General features: G+C 42.9%; 1 long non-coding RNA gene across 1 annotated transcript in view; it reads left to right on the top strand.

Moving 5' to 3' along the window:
* LOC125929687 (uncharacterized) overlaps positions 1-27430 on the top strand; it is a 37192-nt gene extending 9762 nt beyond the window's left edge. The window contains exon 3 of the long non-coding RNA XR_007459937.1: positions 26995-27430. This is a non-coding gene — a long non-coding RNA (uncharacterized LOC125929687). The remainder of the gene's footprint in view (positions 1-26994) is intronic.
* The last annotated feature ends 326 nt before the right edge of the window (positions 27431-27756 follow it).

Raw genomic sequence — 27756 nt, 5'->3', positions numbered from 1 at the left:
TCAAATGAATGAATGGCAGAGCCTAGACTCCAGCCCTGATCTGAGCAATTCCACATTTATTCTTTTTCTGTAGTAAATTACTTCACGTTGATCACTGATGGTTTCCTGAAAAGAAAATCATGATGTAACATCTCAAGTCAAATCAATGTCTGTGTGCAAACACGTGATGTGTGTGTGTGTGTGTGTGTGTGTGTGTGTGTGTGTCTGTGTGTGTGTGTGTGATGACAGAGCCCCGGATTGGGAGTCTGAGGGCACTACTCAGCTTCTTGGGGACCCTTGGTTCCCAAGCAACAAATTAACACCCATACTGCTCTTCTCTGAGTGTGGGACCCTGAGCCAACTGCAAGCCCAGTAGACCTGTAGCAGAGCTTCAAGGTTACTGAGAGATGATTTCCTGTCACTGCGAGGTAGGAGGAGAAGCATCCACAGGAGGGGTGAAGTAGCTGAATACTTATTAGTGATTCATCAGCAGCTTGTGACAGTGCATAGAAAGGGTTAGAACATCTTCACCCATCAGACGGAAGAATAATGACCTTCCAGTATATCCAAAGGGAGTATCTGTGATAAGCTCTGAGGCCCGGCCTTCCCCACCCCCCCACCCCCCGTGACTGCTTTATGTCAACCATAACACCTGGGCCCAGTAAACATTGGATTGTGCCTGGGTCTGGGGATTCTGTAGTCAGAAGGTCCCCAGAACAAGTCTGTCTTTACTTAAACAGCCAAAATACACATGCATGATGTGGTGGAGTGCACACAAATTACACTTGTGTGAATAAAGCAGGAACACACTTCATGTGCAAGGACTTGGCTCCGGCACCCCCCTGGAGGATGTTTATGGTACAGTTTGTGAAGGACCTTTGACTCAGGAACCCCCAGGAAGTTCAGCCATAGGGGTGATTTTGTTGTCTCTTGCAAAAAATGTCATTGGGGACCTACTATGCATATGCATTGTGCTTTGCTTGGAAGAGACTTGACCAAGACTTGGTGCATTGGGGAAGGAAGGGTAGGGAGCTGGATTGCCCAAGAGACAGATTGAACATGTATTTGCAACCCAGCCAAACAGGGGCACCAAGAGGAAAGAGAGAGGGAGAATCCTCGAAATAATTAAATCTTTAATATTTACCACCCAAAAAACACTCAAAATAGCCAGTCAAGGGAAATAAAATTAGAACATTACTGGTTTACATTGTCTTGTTTTTTATTTTGCTTCAGAATTAGGCAAGCAAGCAAAACCTTTTGGTAAATGTGCAAGCTCGAGAGCCACTCAGGCTGGGTTCCAGTTCTAGTCCCACCAGAAGTGCCATAGGCATTTAAACATGATCAATTCTTTCCTATTTTAAAAAGGAAAAAAGGATAAAACCCTCCTGACTACTACCATCTTCCCTTTATCTCACCCTGTCTGGAAAGAACATAGACAAGCCATAAAAATTTTACAGACCATGACTTAAAAAGTTGTCCTTATTCTTCTTTGCCTTCAGGCTTGCTGCTGCCCAGCCCTGCCCACCCCACCCCCACCCTTGGAGTGAGTAGAGTCTGCTCTGCCCAAGGTCCCCACCTTTGTTATGTGATGACTGCGGGAGCTTTTGTTTCAGTTCTATTGCTCAACCATTCAGCTGCTTTGGAAACCAAACTCCCTTCTTGGAACTCACAGAATGAAATGGTATATTACTTATTTCTTGCTACGTAAAAATCACCCCAAAACTCAGCTGCCGAAAACAACACACATTTAGTAAGATACTACCTCATGTGCTTTGGGGTGGCCACTATAGAAAAAAACAAACAAAAAACCCAAAACAAACAATCCCCCAGAAAAACCAGTGTTGGCACAGATGTGGAGGAATTGAAACGCTTAGGTACTGCTAGCTGGAATATAAAATGGTGCCATTGCTGTAGAAAACAGTATGGTGATTCCTCAAAAAAATTAAACAGAATTACCATATGATCCAGTAATTCTACTTCTGGGGATATATTCGAAAGAACAGAATATAGGATCTAAAAGAGATATTTGTACACAATGTTTATCGCAGCACTAGTCATAACAGCCAAACGGTGGAAGCAATCCAAGTATCCATTGATGGATGAATGGGTAGACAAAACATGGTCTGTACGTACAATGGAATATGATTAAGCCTAAAAGAGGAAGGAAATGCTGCCGCATGCTGCAGCAGGGATGAACCTTGAGGACATTATGCTAAGTGAAGTAAGCCAGTCACAAAAAGACAAATGCTGTATGATTCCTCTTCCATAAGTCATCTAAAGTAGTCAAAATTGTCGTAAGGACAGAAGGTAGAATGGTGGTTACCAGGGTCTGAGATGAAGGAGAAATGACGTTGTTCCGTGGATATAGAGCTTCAGTTTACAAAATGAAGAAGTTCTAGAGATCTGTCATACAACAATGTGAATATAGCCAATGCTACTGAACTGTACGCTTAAAAATGGTTAAGATGAAAAAAATAAAAAATAAAAATAAAAATAAAAATGGTTAAGATGATAAAGTCTATGTAATGTGCTTTTATCACAATTATACATATATATCTTTATTATCTCATACTTTATATATATATATACATATGTATATATGTATGTATATTTTATATATATTATCTCACACTTTAAATATGTATAATATATACATATACTATACATATACCTTTACACCTTAATAAAGGTGTATGTATAATAGATATATATAAAGATATATATCATATATATATATATACATATATACATACACACACACACACACATTCATAGGGAGGAGATTAGACAAGGGCATGAGCGCCAGCAGGCAAGGATCCCTGGGGACTATCTTAGAAATCTTGGGGCGCCTGGGTGGCTCAGTCGGTTAAGCATCCAACTTCGGCTCAGGTCATGATCTCACAGTTTGTGAGTTTGAGCCCCGCGTAGGGCCCTGTGCTGACAGCTTAGAGCCTGGAGCCTGCTTCAGATTCTGTGTCTCCCTCTCTCTGTGCACCTCCTCTGCTCACACTCTGTCTCTCTCTCTCTCTCAAAAACAAACATTAAAAATTTTTTTAAGAATTAAAAACAAAAAAATAAATCTCATAGGCAGAGAAGGCATGTCCAATTAGAAGTAGGTTCCCTCCCATTTTTCAAGAAATGCTTGACTGTCTTAGTCTATATTTTGTTTTCCTACTTTCAGTAGAAACATACATTTAAGGTATCCTCTCCTTTCAGGGTGCCTGGCTGGCTCAGTCAGTAGGGCATGAGCTCTCGATCTTGCAGTTGTAGGTTTGAACCCAACGTTGGGTGTAGAGATTACTTAAAAATAAAATCTTAAAATAAAAAAGAAAACCTCTCCTTTCTTTTAACCCTACTAGAAGAAAAGCAGTAATGCAATTGAGATGGTGTCATAGGCTGAATGTGTCTCCCCCAAATTCATATATGGGAACCTTAATCCCAAATGTGATGGTATTAAGAGGTTTAGATCAGGTCATGAGGCTGGGAGCCTCATGATGGGATTAGTGCCCTATAAGAAGAGGAAGAAAGGAAGAAAGGAAGAGGATAAGAACCAAGGAAACGCCACGTGAGCACCCAGCAAGAAGGTGTGGCTATTTGCAGGCCAGGAAGCAGGCTTCCACTAGGAACTAGTTCACAGCCTCCAGAACTGTGAGAAATAAATGTCTACAGTGTAAGCCACCCAGTCTATGATATTTTGTTATAGCAGCTCAGGCTGACTAGGACAGAGGTTGAATGACACCTGCCAGGCCTCACACCTCAGCTAATAGGGACAGCCATTTATGACTTATGGCACCTGGCTCTTGGCATACAGGAATTCAGGCCCAGAATGGCCCACATTCCATTTTTTTTCCAGGGAAACTAGAATAGAGATTTCAAAAGAAATACTCTTATTTTGGGGCCATCTGGGTGGCTCAGTCGGGTTAGGTGTCTGACTCTTGATTTTAGCTCAGGTCATGATCTCATGTGAGATTGAGCCCAGCTCTGGGCTGACAGTGGAGCCTGCTGGGGATTCTCTCTCTCTCTCTCTCTCTCTCTCTCTCTCTCTCTCTCTCTCCCCCTCTCTCCGCCCCTCCCACCCCTCAAAAGTAAATAAGTAAACTTAAAAAAAAGTTTAAGGGGCACCTGGGTGGTTCAGTTGGTTAAGCATCCAACTCTTCATTTCAGCTCAGATCATGATCTCCTGTTTTGTTAGTTCCAGTCCCGCATGTGGCTCTATGCAGACAGCGTGGAGCCTGCGTGGGATTCTCCTTCTCTCCCTCTCTCTGTGCCCCTCCCCTGCTCACACTCTCTCTCTGTCTCTAAAAATAAATAAAAATAAACCTTTTTTTAAAAGCATTGAAAAAAAAAAAAGAAATACATAGTTGAAATTTTAGCAACTAATTCAAAATGTTTTAAAATATTGTGTAGGCCAAGAAGACAGACCAAAAAAAAAACATATATGCTCCAGCCCAATGATGCCTGTAGATACCACATTGCACCCCCTTCTCTTTTTCCTTGGCTTCTGTGGGGGAGGGGTCACACTGCCCTGGTTTCCCACTTAATTTTTCAGCTGCTGTTTTGCTAGATGCTTTCTTCTCACAACATCAGACATTGACGTTGCTTAAGGCTCTGCCCTACGTCTTCTCAAGCGAGAACTCAACATACTTCCGTGGGTTATCTCAGTTACCCCCAGACTCCATTTACTACTTATGTGGCGACCACTCCTAAATCCACATCTTCCACCTAAAACAGCTCCAGAACCAGGGCAACATAATAAGTGTCTTCTCAGTGCCACATTCCCTAATCCAGTCCATCCCCCTGTCTCCAGCCTAACCCATTGGCTGCCCCTTCTTGGCTCCTCACCTGGTCAATGACACCACCCCAGTTGCCTAACCCAGAAACCTGGAACCATCCTGACGTCTTCTTTCCCCTCATTTGTCACATCCAATCTATCTACATTCTTCCCTGTCTCTTCGGCAAATACATGCAAAGTTCCTTCTTATGGACCAGGCTGTGCGCTTGGCTTTGGGGATCAGCAACAAACAGGACAGGAAAGATCTCTGCTCTCTCAAAGCCCACACTCTAGCTGAGACAATAGTTTAAAACTTATTTCTTCAGCTTGAAAATTAATGTAAAATAGGACTTAACTGGCACATAATAAGTATGCTCAACAACTGCTTGTTGTTAGAGAAAGTTCTGGGCTGGGCTGAGGTAGAAGAGGTGGAGAGAGAGAATGGGACCTACACAGGAATGTTTCAGAAGCAGAATCGACATGGTCTGCTGTGGGTGGGTGAGGCAAGGGAAAGGGAGCAATCAGAGAGGATGTCCATGTCTGGCTTTCATTTTCCAATATCATTTTTGGAAAGGGGATTGTCTAGCACACCACCAGTGTAGGGGAGGGGTGGAAAACAAGGCTCCCAGCGGAGAGCTCCAATAGACTGTTTCCTGCATGGTCACTTGAATCCACCCTGTCCCTCCCTCTCCCCTATCACCCCGTAGTCCTGGCCACCTGCCTGTCTCCCTGACTTCTGCAGTAGCTTCCATCCTGTTTCACTGGTGTCCAGCCCTCCTTCACTGTGCAGCTCAGGAGGCCTCGTCCACACAAACTTTCTCTAGTCACTCCCTGGCAAGCAAATAATTGCTTCATGTAAGAGTTCAATAGGTGTCTGTTAACTTATAGGTTTATAAGCTATTGGAGCCAAAAGGGGCCTTAACACCATCTACTTCAAATATTCAGTCAAGTAGTCTTTCTGCTTCCAGATTTCTCCTCCACTGCTCTGTCCTTATGAGGGGCAGTGTGGCATCGTGACAGAGGTAGGCCTTTGGAATCAAGTAGAACCTGCATTCAGTTCAGGTAAGTTACTTAAATTCTGGGGACTCTAGACATTTTCTTTGTGAAAAAAAGAATCTCCTTTGTAATTGGTATGTTAGGCCCCCAGGACCGCCCTCAGGTTCATGATTTGCTAGAAAGACTTAGGCACCTCAGAAAAGCTGTTACACTTGTGGTTACAGTTTATTACAGCAAAAGAATAATGCTTAAAATCAGCAAAGGAAAAAAGTGCATCAGGCAGAGTCCAGCAGAGACCAGATGTGTGGTTCTAGTTGTCCTCACCCAGGGGAGTCCTACAGACAGAGCTTGACTCTCCCAGGGATGATGTATGACAGTGCACACAAATGTTGCTAACCATCTGAGCCTTGGTGTCCAGGGTTTTTATTGAGGGTCAGCTGTATAGGCGTGGAGCACCCGCATGACTGGCCACAGGTATGTGGTCTTCGCTACCACTCCCCCACCCCAATCAGTCAGACTAAAATAGCGTGGCCAAGGCCCCAGCCAAATGAAAACAGGCATTCATCCCAAGTCACATTGTTAGCATAAGCTATCTGGTGTGACCCAAGGCCCTGAGTATAGAAAGACAGTCTTATCAGGCAGGATATTCCAAGGGTTTATAGGTTATCTCCCAGAGCCAACCAAAGGCCAGTCCTTTCTTTGGACTGTGCAGAGTTTGAGGACTCCATTCCTGCTGATTTAATCCTTTACTGCATAGTTAGTTTAAAAAATTACCGTGCAAGGGGCACCTGGGTAGCTCAGTCGGTTGAGCATCCAATTTTGGCTCAGGTCATGATCTCGCAGTTTGTGGGTTTGAGCCCTGCCTCAGGCTCTGTGCTGACAGCTGAGAGCCTGGAGCCTGCTTCAGATTCTGTGTCTTCCACTCTTTCTGCCCCTCTCCTGCTCGTGCTCTGTCTCTCTTTCTTGCTCAAAAATAAACAAACATTAAAAAAAAATAATAATAAAAAATATTGTGTGTATCAGCCAGACTCCAGGCAGGAAAATCGAAACCACTGTAGTTATTTAAAACAGAATCGAGGGGCGCCTGGATGGCGCATTCGGTTAAGCGTCCGACTTCAGCCAGGTCACGATCTCGCGGTCCGTGAGTTCGAGCCCCGCGTCAGGCTCTGGGCTGATGGCTCGGAGCCTGGAGCCTGTTTCCGATTCTGTGTCTCCCTCTCTCTCTTCCCCTCCCCCATTCATGCTCTGTCTCTCTCTGTCCCAAAAATAAATAAAAAAACGTTGAAAAAAAAAATTAAAAAAAAAAAATAAAACAGAATCGAAATGCCTGGATGGCACAGTTAAGCGTCCGGCTTTGGCTCAGGTCACGATCTCGCAGTTCATTAGTTCAAGCCCCATGTCGGGCTCTGTGCTGACAGCTCAGAGCCGGAGCCTGCTGTAGATTCTGTGTGTCCCTCTCTCTCTGCCCCTCTCCTGCTCGCGCTCTGTCTCTCTCTGTCTCTGTCTCTCTCTCTCTCAAAAATAAACATTAAAAAAATAAAAAAATAAATAAAACAGAATTTAGTAAAAGGTGTTGGTTACATAGGTGATGGAGGAGGTGAGAAGCTAGGCAGGAGACAATGAGGGAACCCGGAAATCGGCAGCAACAACAGGAAGCCTCTCCTGCCCCTAGGACTAGAGGTGATACCAGAGCCCAAAGGCTGGGGTCATCTGTGGGAACAGATGGGTGGGGACATCTGGGGGACGCTGGGACCACAGAGGGAGGGGCTATCCTGTAGGGAGCCAGAACTATAGAGGAAGAATCAGCTCCTATCCCACCCCCAAGCAGTGGGAGATAGGGAGATATACCCTGGCTTCTCCCTTCCTCCCATCTGTTAATCTCCCACTTGCATCTCCTATTGGCTGAACCCAGCCATGAGCTTACTGATAAGGGAGCTTGGGAAATGTAGTTTTCACAAGGGTGGGGGCTTTCCAGGAGATGACTCAGACACCGCTTACTTAGGGCCTGTTGTATTATGACACCGCCAGACATGTTCGCCCACACCACCTACGTAGCCTGCCTGAGAACTGCCCTGCAAGGAGATATCACTGCTCCATTATACGGATGAGGACATTTAGGGACTCAGATGAAGAAAAATAGTCTGTGGGAGGGTAGAGAGGGAGCAATTGGAGTGGGAGAAAGGAGGCAGGACTGCAGGCTTTATCCCATCATCAATGCACACAAAGTTTTTCCAAAAACCTTCCAAGTCAGGAAGTATCCGCTGTAGCCAGAGCTGACAGAGGTGGGAAGAGTGAGGTATTAGTTCAACACGTTCTTTTTAATTTTTTTTCTTAACGTTTATTTATTTTTGAGACAGAGAGAGACAGAGCATGAATAGGGAAGGGTCAGAGAGAGAGGGAGACACAGAATCTGAAACAGGCTCCAGGCTCTGAGCTGTCAGCACAGAGCCCGACGCCGGGCTGGAACTCACAGACCACGAGATCGTGACCTGAGCCGAAGTCAGACGCTCAAACGACTGAGCCACCCAGGCGCCCCAGCACCTTCTTTATTAATTTAACCCAGTAAGGAATTTCCTTCCTCAGTCAAATTGCCTGACCCGGGTCTCCCCAGTGAAGACCTGGGTTCATGCACAGCAGAAATCGTTTGCACTGAATCTCTTCAGTCTTTCTTGTTCTCTCTCATGGCTGCAAAGATGACTCGTGGCTACAGGTTTTGTTTCTCCTCAAAGACTTACTCGCTTCTGTTGGTTCCTGTCACTCTCACGCTGCTGATAGGTGAGCTCAGCCTGGGGCTTGCTAGTACACAGGCAGCTGATTACACAGGCTCAGAATCCAGAGGCCAAGGAGCTCCCACAAATAGTTTGAAACAAACCCTTGAATGATGCTAACTTCACACGTTTGTCCGGGTCTCAAGATCAGAAAGCCCTCTCGTGCACATCCCCCACATTTGGCTCAGCACGCTGGCCGACTTTCCTGTGCTCCTGGATAAGACTTGGAGATAAAAACCTTATCTCCTTCCTCCAAGCCCTTTGTTCGAAGATTCTGGCTAATTATAGTTAATTTTCTCAGGTGTGACAATGGTTTGGTGCTTATGTAGAAGAATCGGACTTACCACCAAATCTTTGAGGAAAACACATGTACACGTGTGCACACACACAGTGAATATGGAAACTTATTTTTTTTAATGTTTGTTTTATTTTTGAGAGAGACAGAATATAAGCGGGGGGCAGGGGCAGAGAGAGAGGGAGACAGAATCTGGAGCAGGCTCCCGGCTCCAAGCTGTCAGCACAGAGCCCCCACGTGGGGCTCGAACTCACAAACCGTGAGATCACAACCTGAGCTGAAGTCAGATGCTCGAAAGACTGAGCCACCCAGGCGCCCCTGAATATGGCAACATATTAATTGTTGGATCTTTTAACTCTTCTGTATATTTGACCTTTTTGTAATACAAATTTTAGCAGCAAAATAATCCCTACTTCCTCTCCTTCAAAATTTTTTTTACATATTTATTTGTAACTGTAAAGTTAATTATTTTTTTACTCTCAGATAACCAATCATCATTTCTTAACCGACTGAGCCACCCAGGTGCCCCAACCAATCATTTCTAATCTCCTTGAGTTGAATTGTGTCACCACTTTGAATTTATTTAATTGCATCCAAGAGGGCAAAAAAAGAGGAAAAAGAAATATTTAAACTTAGGTTTGGAGGCAGTATAGAGTAGGATTTGGTTTGGTGGTTTTTGTTTTGTTTTTTAAACTTTTTTCTTAAGTTTATTTATTTATTTTGAGACAGAGAGAAAGAGAGAGAATGACCAGGGGAAGGGCAAAGAGAGAGGGGAACAGAGGATCCGAAGTGGGCTCTGTGCTGACAACAGAGAACCTGATGCAGGGCTTGAACTCACAAACTATGAGATCACAACCTGAGCTAAAGTCGGATGCTTAACTGACTGAGCCACCCAGGTGCCCCCTGGTTTGGCTTGGCTTGTCTTGTCTTGTCTTGATTTGGTTTGGGTTTTAAAGACATGAATGGCTTCAGGGTTAGGTAGACCTGCCCCATTCTCTCTCTCCCTCTCTCTCTCTCTCTCTCAAAGAATAACCAGTGCTGTGGAAACAGGGAACATAGGATGGGTGTGTGTCTACCGGGGGCCTAGGGAGGGGAAGATGTGTCCCCCAAACCTCAGGAGTCAGAGAGAGAGGAGAGAGTGGCTTGATGTCAGTGCTTCGTGAGCTGTAAAATGACCCTATTACACTTGATGGCCTTGAAGATCATATGAGCAAGGGACTACAATCACCTTGCCAACTTCCCTGCTTTAAGACAGCAGCCTGAACACTGATGCTCAGCTTGAAAGCTGCTCCCTAGGTGGGTAGAGTCTTCCCCCAAGTCTCCGGTGGCAGAGTTAGCCATGCCCTCTCTGGGCCCCCACAGGCCTTTCTTTGGCCTCTATGGACACTGGTGTTCAACCTCCTGCACTTGGGCTGCTGTGCTGGGAGTTGACCTCAGGGAACAGCCGTGTGAAGTGTTTGGGAAGTGAATCTTCACTACCTCTTTGTGCACCTTCTGCATCATTGGCACACACACATACACACATACACAACTGTCTGCACACAGGTGGCACAGAGACTAGTGTGTAGAGGGGCTCAACAAATCTCTGAATGAAGACTCTTGGATTGACTTAACTTGTGCAAGATGCCCGGCAAAGTGGGAAAAACAAAGATAATTATATTGCATCCCTTTGCCTCGGGCTCACAGTCTAGTAGAGGAGGGGTGTAGACGCATACACAACCACTTGTAATGAGAGAGACACTGGTGTTTCAGCTACCTGTTGCTGTGTCACAAGCCATGCCAAACTTATAAAAAATAATGATTTGTTATTTCTCAGGGTTCTGCCATCTGGGCTGGATCCAGCTAGGTGGCCCTACCTGGTATGTGCTGGGGAGGAATGTCCCAGGGAACTTCTTCACTCACATTTCCAGCACTTCAACAGGAACGGCTGGAATTGTGGGGGCTGGCTGGGCTCATCTGTCTCTCCATGTGGTCCCTTCATTAAGGTAACTCTTTACAAGGTAACTCAGGACCTCGAGACAGTGTCCCAAGAGGACAAACAAGCATTGAAGGACTTATCAAGCCTCTGCTTACATCACACTTGCTAGCATCCTATTGGAGAAAGCAAGTCACATGACCATGCCTGGAGTTGATATGTGAGGGACTACAAAAGAGCATGGATATTGGATGCTGTGTTTCATTGGAGTCCACCAATGTACCAATCTAGCACGACTGAAATAAGCACTGCATACAGGAGTAAATATACTGCCATGGCTTGCCCAGGAGGAAGCTATCCTGCTATGAAGATATCATAGAGCCTTTCACTCATTCATTCGTGCAACAAGCATTTCTTGCGTGTGGGAGTGCCGGGGATTCAGTATGGACAAGACAGATGTGCTCTTGCCTCTGGGAGGTATCAAATAACAAGTACATACGCACATGAGACCATCTCAGGTGATGGTAAGTGCTAAGAAGAAAGTAAAACAGTATAATAGGGTAAAAAGTGAGTAGAGGTTGAGGGACGGCTACTTTAGCTAAGGAGGTCAGGAGAGCCCTTCCTTGGAGGGGTAGCTGCTCGGAGACCTCAATGATGAGAGGAAGCTGGCCATGTGGAGATCTGAGGAAGAATGTTCTGGGAAGAGGAAACAAGGGCGAAGGAAGGAGGCAGGAATACACCTTGACTAAAACTCGACGTATTTTAGGGACACAAAGAGGTGCCAGAGTGGCTAGCGTGTAAGAAGAGATTGGAGACAATGGGAGCTAAGGTCCAAGGAAGCACGCAGGTGCCCTGCTAGACCTTTGGAGGCAGCCTTGAAGTATTTATTGAATGTCAGGAGCTGTGACCCATAATTCCTTGCCTACAAGCATGGCCTTGAGCATTTCCAGAACCTTTCTGAGAAGCTTGCTAGATGGGGCAACTGCCCAAAGGGGAGGGGCTCAGAAGGAAGTTAAAATAGATCACATTTGAGGCCTGACGTCCCTGTCCTGGAAGTTGGGGAGGCAACACAAAGACCCCCACCACTATCATCTACGATGCAAACAGATATACTGTCTTGACATAGATTCAAGACACAGGGCCCCTGTTACCCATTTCTAATTATAACCAACATTTGTTTTCACATACATCATCCAATGTAATCCTCACATCCAGCAGGGAGAGGCAGTCTAAGGAAGCAAACATTTGAGCAACCTTGGTGCTAAAGCCCTGTGCTAGGCACCAACCTATGTATTATCTCAGTTATTCTTCCCCACAACCCTGTGAAGGTTTTATTACTGTCTCCATCTTGCTGTGGAGGACTTAGGTTCAGAGTCAACACAAGGAATGGCAGAACTGCAATTCCAACGTGAGTCCTTTGATTTCCTGCCATAGGTTTGTCTACTCCCTGCAACTCTTGCTGTCTCATAGCAGGGCCTGGCATGGGCAGGTGGCCAGGTTGCGCATTCTCCAAGAGTCTCATCTCTATATAAGGATGTGCATGAGTCAGAGACACCCTGGCAGGATTTAAAGAAGACACTTACCATATTACCTTGAATTTGTCTTCCTTTATCAAATCAGAACACCGGGAGTACACTATGAGTAGATAGATAAATAGATAGATAGATAGATAGATAGATAATTCATATATGTGTAAAAATTTCCCTGTTTATTTACTGTATTTTTTCAAATGAACAATTGGATCTGTTGCTTTAATTTTAGATGTTTTGTGCCTGAAAAAGTGGCTAGAGATTAAAGAAACAAATACTGTGGGGCGCCTGGGTGGCTCAGTTGGTTAAGTGTCCAACTTCGGCTCAGGTCATGATCTCACTGTCCGTGAGTTCGAGCCCTGAGTCGGGCTCTGTGCTGACCTCTCCGAGCTTGGAGCCTGCTTCAGATTCTGTGTCCCCACCCTCCCTCTCTTTTCCTCACCCCGCTCACACTGTGTCTCGCTCTGTCTCTCAAAAATAAATACATGTGAAAAAAAATTAAAAAGAAGAAACAAATATTGAACATATAATTTGAAAAGATAACTAATATACTATTTAAAAACAAACTTATCCCATGTCTTGACTTTCAAAAATACCTATACGTTCCAAAAAAGAAATATATGTATCTCCAGACATTCATACAAAACTCTGTAGTTATCTTTAGCACTATTATAAGTGCAATGCTTCTGTGTTGAAAGTGTTAAAGTAACATTTAAATATACCACAATTTTTAAACCTGATTTGATATTTCTTCATATTGGAAAAGCAAATGAGAAGTGGCCCAAGCCTCTCTCAACCCCTTAAGGGGCCCTCTGCTCCAGCTAATTTGAACCATATCAAATGTAGGATTACTTTGTGTTTTAAGTTGCAGGAAAAAGTGACCTGCTTGGAGTAGTTCAGTTTGCATCCCATGTTCAGATATGGCAAAAACACTTGCTGGCCAATCACATCCCCTCACTTGGCAGAGACTGACAAGGGAATCCTCTGCCTCTCTCTCTCTCTCTCTCTCTTTCTCTCACCAGCCGTTTCAGATCCTCACCACTGTGTCCCTTACACAGGCTGTCACATGTCCTAGTGACAACCTCTGGCCTGGGGTTGTGGCTGTAACTGAGCATGAGCCTGCGTCCTAAATACCTCTCACTGTGGCCAAGCCTGATTACAATTCTTTCTGGATATAGTCTCTGATTTGCTTTCCAAAGGTCAGCAGCTTGAGTTAATGTGTCCCAAGGATGACCCAATCAGCTTGTATTTAAGAAAGACCTTTTCTAACTTGAAAAAGAAGATTGTGTGGTGCCTGGGTGGCTACGTCCGTTGAGCCTCTGACTTCAGCTCAGCCATGATCTCATGGTTCATGAGTTCGAGCCCCACGTTGGGCTCACTGCTGTCAGTGCAGAGCTCACTTCAGATTCTCTGTCGCCCTCTCTCTCTGCCCTTCTCCCACTTGCTCTTGTGCACACTCTCTCTCAGAAATAAACACTAAGAACAAAAAATAAGATTGAGCTTCTGGGTCTTGGGGAAGCACACATTAAGTCTTTTTCCTCTATTTTTGATTTGTATTTTTTTGCAATGTAATAATATAGGCAATAAAAATTGGAAAGCCCTCAACAATCTCCACATTTTTCCTGTCCAGCCCTTATCCAAATAGGGGCATATTGTGACAAAGCCGTAGTTGTATCACTGTACAAATTTGTGTTCTAACGTCATTAATTCCAAAAATGAAGAACTTAGCTATCTAGAGGGGAGGGGTTACTTTTTATTCTAAGATGGTGTAATATTACGTAAAGTTTGGGGAAATTGAAAAAAATTTATTCACAAGCCTGCCATCGTTACTAAACAATTTTAATTTTCGCATTTCTATCTATACTTGGTTCACTGCATCCATATTTTGCATATTTTACATAATGAAACTATTCTGGTTATTGCCCACAAGCATTCACAGGTTTAAAAAAAAGAATGCATATGTCTACACTCTAAAAAACTCTAAAAACCTGTTTGAGTTCTCCTTACCAGCCCTTATCCACATGCATATTTCATTTTTACAGTTGTAACCAAAGCATGAATTTAATTTAATGTTTTAATTATGTTATCATATATTCCAAGATATTTACAGTTTTCTTATAGTCTTTGTCATTCTTTTTTTAAATTTTTTTTTAATGTTTATTTTTGAGAGAGAGAGAGAGAGAGAGAGAGAGAGAGAGAGACAAAGCGTGAGCGGGGGAGGGGCAAAGAGAGAGGGAGACAGAATCCCAAGCAGGCTCCAGCCTCTGAGCTGTCAGCACAGAGCCTCATGTGGGACTCAAACACGCAAACGGGGAGATCGTGACCTGAGCCAAAGTCAGACGCCCAATGGACTGAGCCACATTCTTAAGTTTTCTTTAAGAATTAAAAGAATTAGGGGCACCTGGGTGGCCCAGTTGGTCTGACTTCACCTCAGGTCATGCTTTCATGGTTCATGGGTTTGAGCCCCACATCGGGCTCCGTGCTGACAGCTCAGAACCTGGGTCTGCTTCTGATTCTGTTTCTCCCCCTCTCTCTGCCCCTCCCCACCACCGCTCACACTCTGTCTCTCTCTCTCTCAAAAATAAAAATAAATAAATAATTAAAAAAAAAAAGACTTGAAAGAATTACAAAGACAATTCATACTCATTTATTACAAGGGAAATAATATAGAATTTTGTGAAAGAAAAATTATGTCTGCTCTACACCCTACTCTAATTTCATCCCCTGAAGTAATAAATACTAACAGCCTGAAGTGCTCAATGCATATTTTTCTATCTTTCAGATATAAACAATATATACAATATATACTTCTTTTTTTTAACAGAACATGATATTATGCACATTTCTTGACAAATCAGTTTTTTTTTTTTAAATCATGGCATGCCTGTTTCTCCAGATCAATAGATACCAATTTAACTTACTCTTTTATTTACTTTTATTATTTTTTCTCTTTTTTAAAGTTTATTTATTTATTTATTTTGAGAGAGAGAGAGAGCATGTGCACAAGTGGGGGGAGGACAGAGAGAGACAGAGAGGGAGAGAATCCCAAATAGGGTCTGCGCTGTCAGCCCAGAGCCCGACGGGGGGCTCAAACTCACAAACCGTGAAATCATGACCTGAGCCGAAGTCAGACGCTTAACTGACTGAGCCACTCAGGTGCTCCTGTTTATTTTTAAAGATTTAATTTTTAAGTAATTTCTACACCCAATGTGGGGCTCGAGTCCACAACCCCGAGGTCAAGAGTTGCATGCTTCACCAACTGAGCCAGCCAGGTGCCCTTCCAATTTAACTTATTCTTTTAAATGGGTTCATAATATTCTACAGGAAGGACCTACCTTAATGTATTCAGCTATTTTCCTAATGATAAATATTCCTATCATTTCCAGTTTTTTGCCTCTAAAAACAGTGCTGTAATAAAACACCATTTACATATATTCTTCCATATGTATTCTTCCGTACTTTTATTTCTGCTGGCCTGATTTTCTGAAATGGGATTTACAAGATCAACAAACACATATATTTGTATTCTTAACTTTGAAACAGGCATTGGGGTGCCTGGCTAGCTCAGAAGAGCATGCAACTCTTGACCTCGGGGTTGTGAGTTCCAGACACACATTGGGTGTTAAAGATTACTTAAATAAATGAAACTTAAAAAAAAAAATCACAAGAAACCAACTCTATTGAGATATAACATACATACAGTACAATGCTCCCATTTTAAGTGTCTCATTCAATGAGTTTTGACAAATGTATTCAACAAGGTAACTACCGACACAATCCAGGTACGAAACTTTCCATCACCCCACAGGGCCCCTTCTGCTCCTTCACTGAAGAGCCCTGCTCCCACTGCCCATATAGGTTTCAGTTTCCTGGGATTCCATATAAATGACATCATCGATGCATGGACACTTACGTCTGGCTTTTTTTACTTGGCACTCACAGTGCTTTTGAGATTCGTCCATCTTGTTCATATCAGTAGTTCCTCCTTTTTTGCTGCTGAGTAGAATTTTAATTTTTTTTTTAGTGTTTTATTTATTTTTGAGAGAGAGAGAGAGTACGAGCGGGGAAAGGGCAGAGAGAGAGGGAGGCACAGTATCCAAAGCAGGCTCCAAGCTGACAGCACAGAGCCTAATGTAGGGCTCGAACCCACGAACCGTGAGATCATGACCTGAGCTGAAGTCGATGCTTAACCGATGGAGCCACCCAGGCGCCCCATTGCTGAGTAGAATTTTGAGAATACCTCATTATTTTCCCAAAAAAAAGGTTATCGTAGGTCACGCTTCTACCAGCAATAAGCAAGAATGTCTTTTTCCCTAATTTTTACAAGGACTGGATGTTCTTCATGCTTTCTGGGTTTTGCCAGTCTCACAAAGGAATGTTAGTACCTCATTGTTGCCTGAATTTGCATTGCCCTAACTGTAGAGCTTGTGTTTCTGGGATTTCTTCTTATAAATTGTCCGTATGTATCATTTACCCATTTTTCTTTTGGATTTTAATTTTACTAAGTAAACTTACTGTTTACTAAGGATGTCAACCTTTGTTGTACATATTACAGTTTTTTCCCACTGTGTTCATTGTCCTCTGACTTTTCAATAGTGTTTTTTGTCGTAAAACTTAAAATATTTTAAGTGGCCAAATATGAATATCTTTGTTTTTATAGCTTCGGGATTCCCTGATGAGCATAATGCATATATGCTTTTGTGTTCTTTTTCTTCACTCAAGATGTAAGTATTTCTCATTTGTTACAGCCCTCACAATTATAATTGTTGGTGGCTGCATAATATCCCAGCCAGGGATGATCCATAAATTAATTAAACTTATTCTTCTCTTGGATACATAAGTTGTTTTGATTTTTCATTTTTTAATTTATTTTTTTAAGTAATCTCTACACCTAACGTGGGGCTCAAACTCACAACCCCAAGATCAAGAGTTGCATGCTCTTCTGACTGAGTCAGTGAGGCACCCCAGTTTTTCAGTTTTTATTGAAACATCTTTGTGCTCATGCCCTTTTCTACTTATTCAATTAATTAGTTTCAATAATTTCTCAGGAATAACCCTAGGTTTTGAATATGCCATGTACATTTATTTTTTTTTTTAATGCTTATTTATTTTGAGAGAGAGAGAGAAAGAGAGCATGAGCTGGAGAGGGGCAGAGAGAGAGAGAATCCCCAAGCAGGATCCTTGCTGTCAGCGCAGAGCCCGACGTGGGGCTCAATCTCATGAACTGAACCATGAGATCATGACCTGAGCTGAAATCAAGATTTGGAGGCTCAATCGACTGAGTCACCCAGGCACCCAGGTAGAGGCAGAGGGAGAGGGAGAGAATTTTAAGCAGCCTCCACACCCAGCACAGAGCCCTACTGGGGCTTGATTTTAAAACTGTAATATTGTGACCTGAGCAGAAATCAAGAGTCTGACACCTAACTGACTGAGCCTCCCAGGTGCCCCTTATCATGTAATTTTAAAAATATATCAGTAATCTCAAGAAAAGCCAGCACAACATCATTAATGCTTTCATTAAGTTTTTTGTAATGTTTATTTTTGAGGGAGAGAGAGACAGAGTGTGAGTGGGGGAGGGGCAGTGGGGGAGGACATGGGGCTCTAACCCAAGAGCCTGGAGATTATGACCTGAGCTGAAGTCGGACCCTCAACCGACTGAGCCACCCAGGTGCCCCAATCATTAATGATTTCATAGTTGAGTGTAAAACAGGGCTAATAAGAGACTTACAGGTTCAAGGGACGACACATCAACCCCAAAAGTGCCTGGAGCTCACTGCTGTCTGGTTTGTGGTGGAAAAGAAAGAGACACTTAATGCTACTTGCTCTAGGCTTTCCCAGATCTCGTTTGACTGTACTATCTCTCCCACCCCCATCTCCTTTTTACCGCCAAGTAAACAAGCTCAGAGCCAAGTGGGTACAGCCAGGATTGGATCGCAACCCTGAATCTGACTCCAAAGCCTGGTCTTCACGCTCTATCTGTGAATAAAGTAACATTTGTACAGCACAGAGCCCATCACGGTTTACAAAAGCCCTTTTACATCTTTTTACACTAGGATTCCCTTTCTGCTTTTCTCAGCCCAGTGAATGCCTTCTCTTTCTCGGGATGGTCTTGCCATTCACTACACTGTATTTTAGTCTGTCATTTATGTCAGTCTCCCTGAGCGACCCTGGCTCCTCTGCCCACTTGGGGTCTATCAGAAGGGGAGCAAGTACCTTCGCAGGCTGAGCATGGTCAGGGGCCCACGTGGTGGGATCCGTGTGAGGGGAGGGTGGAGCTGCTAAGGTTGGCTGGGGCTGGGTCACCCAGAAACTTGCTTGCCACGCAGGAGACTAGACTTCATCCTATGGTTAGCATGGAGCCCATAGAGGGGCTTAAATCGTGTGCAGGCTGATGACAGAGTCAGGGTCCAGCAGAGACAACTGGGACAAAAGTCAAGGAAAAATTTGGATTCCAGAGAGAAATTGTACTTTGAAACAATAAGTCTTGGCCGCTGTAGTGTCTGCTGCTATTCAAGAACACCCTGGGTTGATTTCCCCCTTCAGAACTTGACAAGCCAGACAGGTGGGGCGTGGGCATCGGGGTGGATATGACAAAGCAAAATAAGTGACTAAGGGTGTATGCAGGCTCTGGGGCTGGTGTGCCTGAGTTCAAATCCTGAAGAGTGAGTGTCCTCACTATGCCCTCTCTAGGCAGCCATTGTTTTCAGCTTTAAGGTGAGAGTACCTATCTCATTGTGTTGTCGGGGAGAGTAAGAGTTAAGGGACGTAAAATGCTTTGCACACAATAAACATTCAATAAATGTGAACTGTTAATGGCTGTAAGAACATAACAGGTTAGCCCAGAGAAACAGGTTAGCACTCACACAGGCCTGGAACAGCCATAAGACTTTGTGAAAGTGGCTTAGGGGGTGAATCTGCCAGGAAGCACACCCCAAAGGCACAAGACACAGAGAATCTAGAGTCTTCCTTGTTGGTGATGGTGGAGGAGTGGAGTGGAGGAAAATGGGTTTCCGTGTGCATTCTGTAAACTCATGGCTTAAAATCTTGTCTCATTCTTCCCCCTTATGTCTGGCACAGGATCAGCTCCCAATACTTAAATGAATGAAATGCTTCCAAAATATTTTTTTTTAATTTTCAAAATTTCGTGTAAATTACTTTTATTAAAAAACACTCATAGCAAAAAATTTCACCCGTTCATTAAAGAAACTTCAGAAGACAGACGTTGTCAAAGCTGCTTAATGAATCGAGTCCGCCTGGCTTTGATAGAATGAAGAGGAAGCTTAGGCAGTCTTTTAAAATTACTTATATTTATTATAAAATTTTTAAACATAACAGAAGATTGTCCAATATAAGAGTATGTAATCTACCCCAGCTCCCTGTTAGGCAACAGCACACCCAGACGAGTTTCTTAACTTATAGGTGGATGTCATGTTAGGGACACCCCCTCCTCACAGCTGCTAGACACTTGCTCACTGTGGGTGGGATCCAGGACAAAGGCTTCCTCATCAGAGGGGGGACCAGAGCTTTCAGCCAGAGACTCACTCCACCTTCAAGAGTTGGAAGGTGGGAGAACAGCATGCCACCCTGCTGCAGTGCAACACATGACAAGTCCTGCCAGCTCAGGTTTTTGAACTTTGGAGTGGGGAGTGGATTTCTGAGATTGATTTCCCAATTTCCCAATTGATTGATGGGGAATCATTGCCCATTGCCTCCTATAGTGTGATCTGCTGGGCTATGTGCAAATGAGCAAACCCTAGCATGTTGTTTCCAGGTACGACTGGTGCACATTTGCCTCTCCTGTAGGTCTTATGAATATGCAAATAGGCAACCCCAATATGTCAATACCAGTATGATGTGTTTACCCTCCCTAGGATAGGGCAGGTCGCATGTGTTGGTAATTGATAAGATACTGTGCCCAGAACTAGGACTTTGAGTCATAGGCACACCCACTCAACATATATAAACAAAAATGAAGAAAATTGTAATTTCTCATAATCCCACCAGTGATGACATTTTGTTGAGGTTATGTGTGTGTTGTATATGTTGCTATGTTTTATATATCTGTATAGACACATTTTGAAAAAATGAAAACAAAACCTACAGCAATAAAAATGAAATAATACTATACATACAGTTGCATACCTTATTTTTCACTTAAATTAATGGATGTGTGTCTGGGCTTGCCACTTACTAACTAGGTGGTCTTGAACAAGTTACTTAACCCCCATGCTTCAGTGCTCTCGGCTATAAAATTAAAAAATACTAGTATTTTATCACAGGGAGTTATATTGTGAGGATTGAATAAGATAATACATGTGGAATACTTAATTAGGGCCCAGCGTATGTTAGTTACTATTATTAAGTGATTAAATACTCTTCTCCAGTATTTAAAAAAAATTTATTTTTATTAATTTTTTTAATGTTTATTTATTTTTCAGAGAGAGACGGAGACAGAATGCGAGTGGGGAAGGGGCAGAGAGAGAGGGAGACACAGAATCCGAAGCAGGCTCCAGGTTCCGAGCTGTCAGCACAGAGCCCGACATGGGGCTCGAACTCACAAGCTGTGAGATCATGACTTGAGCTGAAGCGGGACGCTCAACTGACTGAGCCACCTCGGTGCCCCTAAAAAAAAAATTTTAATGTTTATTTATTTTTGAGGGACAGAGAAAGACATGGCACGAGTTGGGGAGGGGTAGAGAGAGAGAGAGGGAGACACAGAATCTGAAGCAGGCTCCAGGTTCTAAGCTGTCAGCACAGAGCCCGATTTGGGGCTCGAACTTATGAGCTGTGAGATCATGACCTGAGCCGAAGTCGGACACTCAACCGACTGAACCACTCAGGCGCCTCTCCAATATTTTAAATGACTATATAGCATTGATACACTGACATATGTTAAATAAATATATATTTGTAGAATATAAATATATTTACATGTTATTTATATTACCTATTATATATACATATGATATATATCTGGCACATATATTGATATACTGGTGTATGTATACTGGCACATGTTTATTTATACATATGTTATCATATAATATATATGTATATATAACCATTCCTGGGGCACCTGGGTGGCTCAGTCAGTTAAGCATCTGACTCTTGGTTTTGGCTCAGGTCATTATCTCACTGTTTGGGGGTTCGAGCCTCACACTGTCAGTGCAGAGCCTGCTTGGGATTCTCTCTCTGCCCCACCCCCACCTTCATGCACATGCTCTCTCTCTCTCTCTCAAAAAAATAAACTTAAAAAAAAAATTCCTTATCTTTAGACATGTAAGTTATTCCTTCTTTTTCAGTATGATAAGCAATTATCTTAGTCCATTTGTCTGCTGTAACAAATCATCATAGACTGGGGGGCTTAAACAACAAGCATTTGCTTCTTACAGTTCTGGAGGCTGGAAAGCCCAAGATCAAGGTGCTGGCAGACCTGGTGTCTGATGAGAGCCTGCTTCCTAGTTTGCATATAGCTGTCTGCTCATTTTGTCCTCACATGGTAGAAAAGGAGCAAGCTAGCTCTCTAGCCCCTTATAAGGGCACTGATCCTGTTTGTGAGAGCTCCACCCTCCTGAGCTATTTACCTCCTAAAGGCCTCACCTCCAAACACGATCACCCTGGGGATTAGGGTTTCAGCATATGAATTTGGGAGAGACCCAAACATTCAGTCCATAACAACAGTCCTTCAGTGAACATTCTTGCAACTAAATATTTGTGCATATTGGGGCGCCTGGGTGGCCCAGTTGTTAAGCATCCAACTTAGGCTCAGGTCATGATCTCACGGTTCATGAGTTTGAGCCCCGTGTCAGGCTCTGTGCTGACAGCTAAGAGCCTGCAGCCTGCAGTCTGCAGCCTGCTTCAGATTCTGTGTCTCCCTCTCTGTCTGTCCCTTACCACCCCCCCCAAATTAAATAAACATTAAAACAGTTTTTTAATAAATAAATATTTGTGCACATCATTGAACATTTATTTCATTAAGATAAATTTCCAAAAGTGAAAATGATGAGTTAAAATATCTTAAATATTTTTCCCAACTGGTACATATTTTATTTTAAATACCAGAGTGTTAACTGGAGCTGAAATGCAGTGGAATCACGAGAATCACCATCAGTTAGTTTCACTTACTTCCAAACATTTCATAAGGGGGAGTCCTACAGCATATGAATCTGAGACTCATCCGTGTGTTGGCAGGGAGTCATGCTTAGTTCCTTGTCCAGTGCTGCACAGTATTCCACTGCCACACCTGTTTCACTGCCTCCTTTTACTTCTACATTACTATTCATTGCTTTAAATCTTTGTTTTTTATTTTTTATTTGAGAGAGAGAGAGAGAGAGAGAGAGCAAGTGGGGGAGAAGGGCAGAGAGACGCACAGAGAGAATCCCAACGCAGGGCTTGATCCCGCAATTTTGGGATCATGACCTGAGCCCAAATAAAGAGTTGGATGCTCAACTGACTAAGCCACTCATTGCTTATATCCCTAAACTCTCATTGCTTATATCCAGGTTCTGCTCAACATCTTAGGCTTATGTTTGTGGGCTAAGCATAGAGAGAATAACTTTATCTCCTTTGGATAATTTCTTTTGTGAAAATTCTAATACCATTATGAACATTAAAACTATTGGATAAGTCAGCCCCATAACTCTCTAGTTTGTGTGTGTGTGTTTTCATTTGTCTCTCAAGAAACCTTTAGAGACTGCCCCAGATGCTCCAATGAGGATAGAATCATCAATTGAAAATTTTAGGAAAGAAGGTTTTTTTCTATCTTGTACTGTGTACCCAATTTGGTCCCCAAACGTTGGAATTAGAAGCATTCTTGGAGATCCCAGTCCAGCCCTCTCATTTTACAGAAGAGAAAGCAGATCCAGAGAGGGGACTGTCTTCAGGTGGTGGCAGAGATGTACCTGGAACATCTGTCTTCCGGACGGCATGTTCCAGTGGCCTTTCTGCTTGAGCACACTGCTTCCTGAGGCGCGACCTTGGCCAGCCCCTGACTGCTTGAACCACTTTTTCTGTTGGTCCATACAACTGCTGAGCAGACAGTCCTATGTGAGCCCAGATGACTCAGAGCTGAGGCCTAGGAGGGGTCAGGGTGGGGTGGTGGGTGGTGTAGGAGAGCCCGGTTACTCACAGGAGGGAACCAGACTCTCAGACCCAGGAATTGGAGAAGGCCTCGTGGAGCTGGGCCAGTAGGATTTGGGCGCAGGCCATGAGCAGCCTAGAAGAGGTAGAAGAAAAACTGCTGGAAAAGTCTGGAAAGGCAGCATGGAGGGTCCTCCCTGCCAGCTGTAGTGGATTTTGAGTTCTGCAAGACTGTGGAGCCACTGAAGGGTTTTTTGGTTTGTTTTTTTGTTTCTTTGTTTTGTTGGGGAAAAATATATAAAAGTGGCCATTTCCACTATTTTTAAGTATACACTTCAGTGGCACTAATTACAGTGTTGTGCAACCATCGCCACTACCTATTTCCACAACTTTCCATCACCCAAAAGAGAAACTCTGAACTCTGTACTTAAGCAACAACTCCCCGCTTTCCCCTCTGCTCCCAGCCCTTGGTAACCTCTAATCTACTTTCTGCCTCTATGAATTTGCCTCTTCTAGCTATTTCATTTAAGTGGAATCATACAGTACTTGTCTTTTTGCATCCAGCTTGTTTCACTTAGAAACGTCTTAAAGATCCATCCGTGTTGTAGAATATATCAGAAGTTCACTCCCCTTTTGTGGGGGAGGGGGTCCTAAATATGTCATGTTTTCATTTGCTTTTACCTTATTTTGATAAAATATATGTAACATAAAATTTACCAGTTTAGGGGCGCCCGGGTGGTTCAGTCAGTTAAGTGTCCGACTTGGTCTGGCTCAGGTCACAATCCCACAGCTTCGTGGGTTCAAGCCCTGCATCAGGCTGTGTGCTGGCAGTGTGGAGCCTGCGTGGGATTCGCTCTCTCTCCCTCTCCCTCTGCTCCTCCCCCACTCGTGCTGTCTCTTGTCTCTCTCAAAATAAATAAACTTTAAAAAATCCAGGCTAGTCTTATTTTTTTTTAAATTACCCGTGTGACCATTTTTAAATGGATAGCTGAGTGACATTAATACATTCACACTGTTGTGCAGCCATCACCACCATCCATCTCCAGAATGTTTTCATCTTCCCAAACTGAAACTCTGTTGCCATGAAACACTAACTACCATTCCCTCTCCTCCAGCCCCTGGAAGCCACTATCCTATTTTCCATCTCTAGGAAATTGACTATTCTAGACATGTCAAATAAATGGATTTGTACAATATTTGGCCTTGTGTGACTGGCTTATTTAACTCAGCATCATATTTTCATGGCTCGCCCATGTTTAGCATATGTCAGAATTTCATTATTTTTAAAAGACTTTCTAAAATATATATATTGTTAAATAATCTCTCCACCCAACATGGGGCTCGGGCTCGCAACTCCGAGATCAAGAGTTGCATGCTCTAGGGACTGAGCCAACCAGGCACTCCAGAATTTCATATTTTTTTGAGCCTGAATATGTGTTTATGCATTTATGCATTGTTGGACATTTGGGTTGTTTCTACCTTTTAGCTATTGGGACTAATGCTGCTGTGAACACTGGTGTACAAGTCTCTGTTCAACTCTTTGCTTTTAGGTCTTTTGGGGTATTTAGCCAGGAGAGGAACTGTTGGATCATATAGTAATTTTATTTTTAATGTTTTGAGGAACTCAAACTATTTTTCCATAGCAACTGCACCATTTTTCATTCCCACCAGCAAAGAATGAGGATTCCACTTCCTCCACATCCTCGCCAACACTTGTTATTTTCTGTTTTCACTCCTTTTTATGGCAGAATAAGATTCTATTGAATGTATATATCACATCTTTTTTTTATCCATTCATCTATTGATGGACACTTGGCTTTGTTTTCACCTCGCGGCTATTGTGGTGAATAATGCTTCAATATACACTGGCATACCAGTATCTGTTTGAGTCCCTGTTTTCAAATCTTTTGGTTCTACCCCTAGGAGTGGAATTGCTGAGTCATATGGTAATTCTATGTCTGACCTTTTTTAAAATTTTTATTTATTTATTTATTTTTTGACCTTTAAAAAAATTTTTTTTTAATGTTTATTTATTTTTGAGAGAGAGGGAGACACAGAGTCAGAAGCAGGCCCCAGGCTCTGAGCTGTCAGCACAGAGCCGGACTCGGGGCTTGAATCCACAAGGCGTGAGATCATGACCTGAGCCGAAGTCGGGCGCTTAACCGGCTGAGCCACCCAGGCGCCCCTAAGTCTGACTTTTTGAGGAGCCATCAAACTATTTTCCACTGTGGCCACACCGTTTTACATTCCCACCAGTAATGTACAAGGGCCACTGGAGGGGTTTGAGCAAGCCTTCAGAATGAGCAAGCACTTTCCCGCCTGGCCTGTCGCAGTCAGTATTCCTCGGGGATTAGGAAATCACTTCTGTGTAAACTGCCTGCTTCTGGGCTATTCCAGTGCCTCCCCTGAGGCTTTCTTTTCTTTTTGGTGTCAGTATTTTAATTCTGTAGTGATTACCTTTCTCCTTAATCCTACTAGATCCCACTCTATGGAGATAATGAGCAAAACTATTAGATCTCCCTATACCAGCATATTTCTGCTTTGTTATATGTTTTCTCACCTCCTTAAACACTTTCTTATTAGAGCCTATTGGATTTGGGGAAAGGGTTGTTGTCCTGGTTCTGTGACTGTCAGCAGGTCACTGAAAATTTTCTGGGCATATTGCCTCCTGGAAGATGTTGGAAGATGTGATTTCTGAGTTATTTTTTTCAGAAAATTGTCTGTCCTGCTACTTGGAAAAAAAGAACCCAGTTATATAGCATATCTTCATGATACTTCAAATATACCCATGCTTGATGTTAAGATTTTAATTTTTTTTTAATGTTTATTTATTTTTGAGAAAGAGGGAGAAAAAGAGAGAGAGGAAGAGGGGCAGAGAGAGAGAGGGAGAGACAGATTCCGAAGCAGCTCCAGGCTCTGAGCTGTCAGCACAGAGCCCGATGTGGGGCTTGAACTCAAGAACTTCAAGATCATGACCTGAGCTGAAGTCAGACACTTAACTGACTGAGCCACCCAGGCTCCCCAATGTTTTGTTTTTTTTTTTATTTAAGAGAGTGAGAAAGACAGAGACAGAGTGTGAGTGGGGGAGGGGTAAAGAGAGGAAGACACAGAATCTGAAGCAGGCTCCAGGCTCTCAGCTGTCAGCACAGACCCCAATGCAGGGCTCGAACTCACGAACCATGAGCTCATACCCTGAGCCCATGTCGGAGGATTAACCAACTGAGGCACCCAGGTGCCCCTTGATGTTGAGATTTTAAAACTGAGATCCTAGTTATTTTTAAACTTTTATTTCCAAATCACAGGGGTGGTTTACGCCTTAAAAATCATTTTAACTGAAGTCCCTACAGAATAATTCAAGTTCACATTCCACGTGCATTTGAAATATTGTTATTATTAAGTTTTATTCAGTTTTTAACATTTTTTCCATGTTTATTTATTTATTTTGAGAGAGAGAGAGAATCTCAAGCAGGTTCCCAGCCCTCAGCACAGAGCCTGACACAGGGGTCCATCCCATGAACCATGAGATCATGACCTGAGCTGAAATCAAGAGTCGGACACTTAACTGACTGACCCACCCAGGTGCTGCATGCATATGTTTTATTCATTTTTATTTTTTTAATTAAAAAAATTTTTTATTTAATGTTTATTTATTTTTGAGACAGAGAGAGACAGAGCATGAATGGGGAAGGGTCAGAGAGAGAGGGAGACACAGAATCTGAAGTGGACTCCAGGCACGAAGCTGTCAGCACAGAGCCTGACGCAGCGCTCGAACTCACGGACCGTGAGATCCTGACCTGAGCCGAAGTCTGACGCTCAACTGACTGAGCCACGCAGGCACCCCATATGTTTTATTCATTTTTCAATAAAAATATTTATATCATCTTGGATTTTCTTCCTATGGTGGATACTGATAAAATCATCAAGGCAGCTTTTATTTGTCACAATTTATACGTTAGGGGGAAGTATTTTAAACGTGTTCAAAATCAGTAAGTACCATTACTTTTGCATATATAAAAATACATATCTACATTCTTTATAGTGATATAAATATATAAACATGCTACATTTATGCATATAATTATAAATATGGAATATAACTACTTTCTTAATGGTAAGACAGTGTAAGAAAGCAGTATTTCCTGGTTGGACTGTTTTCTAGATGCACTAACAGTTACCACTTTGACTTCAGTTTGATAAATTTATGATAGGAAGAGGTGATAAAAATTCCTGTACCTAGAAAATATTATATGAAGAAAGTAGTCAAATACTAAAGTATGAGAATAAGGCATTAGTAAATATTTTATAGATTGTCATTTTCCTATAGACTAAAGATTTCCTTGCACCAATTAATGCACACTTTTTGTAAAGATTTATATAAGGCAATACAATCCATGATATATATTAATTGGTTTGTCCTAGACTGG

The sequence above is a fragment of the Panthera uncia genome, chromosome A2 (assembly GCF_023721935.1).
Source record: "Panthera uncia isolate 11264 chromosome A2, Puncia_PCG_1.0, whole genome shotgun sequence".
Taxonomy (NCBI): domain Eukaryota; kingdom Metazoa; phylum Chordata; class Mammalia; order Carnivora; family Felidae; genus Panthera; species Panthera uncia.
The sequence above is the reverse complement of the archived record's forward strand: the minus strand, read 5'-3'. Positions and strand labels throughout refer to the sequence as shown.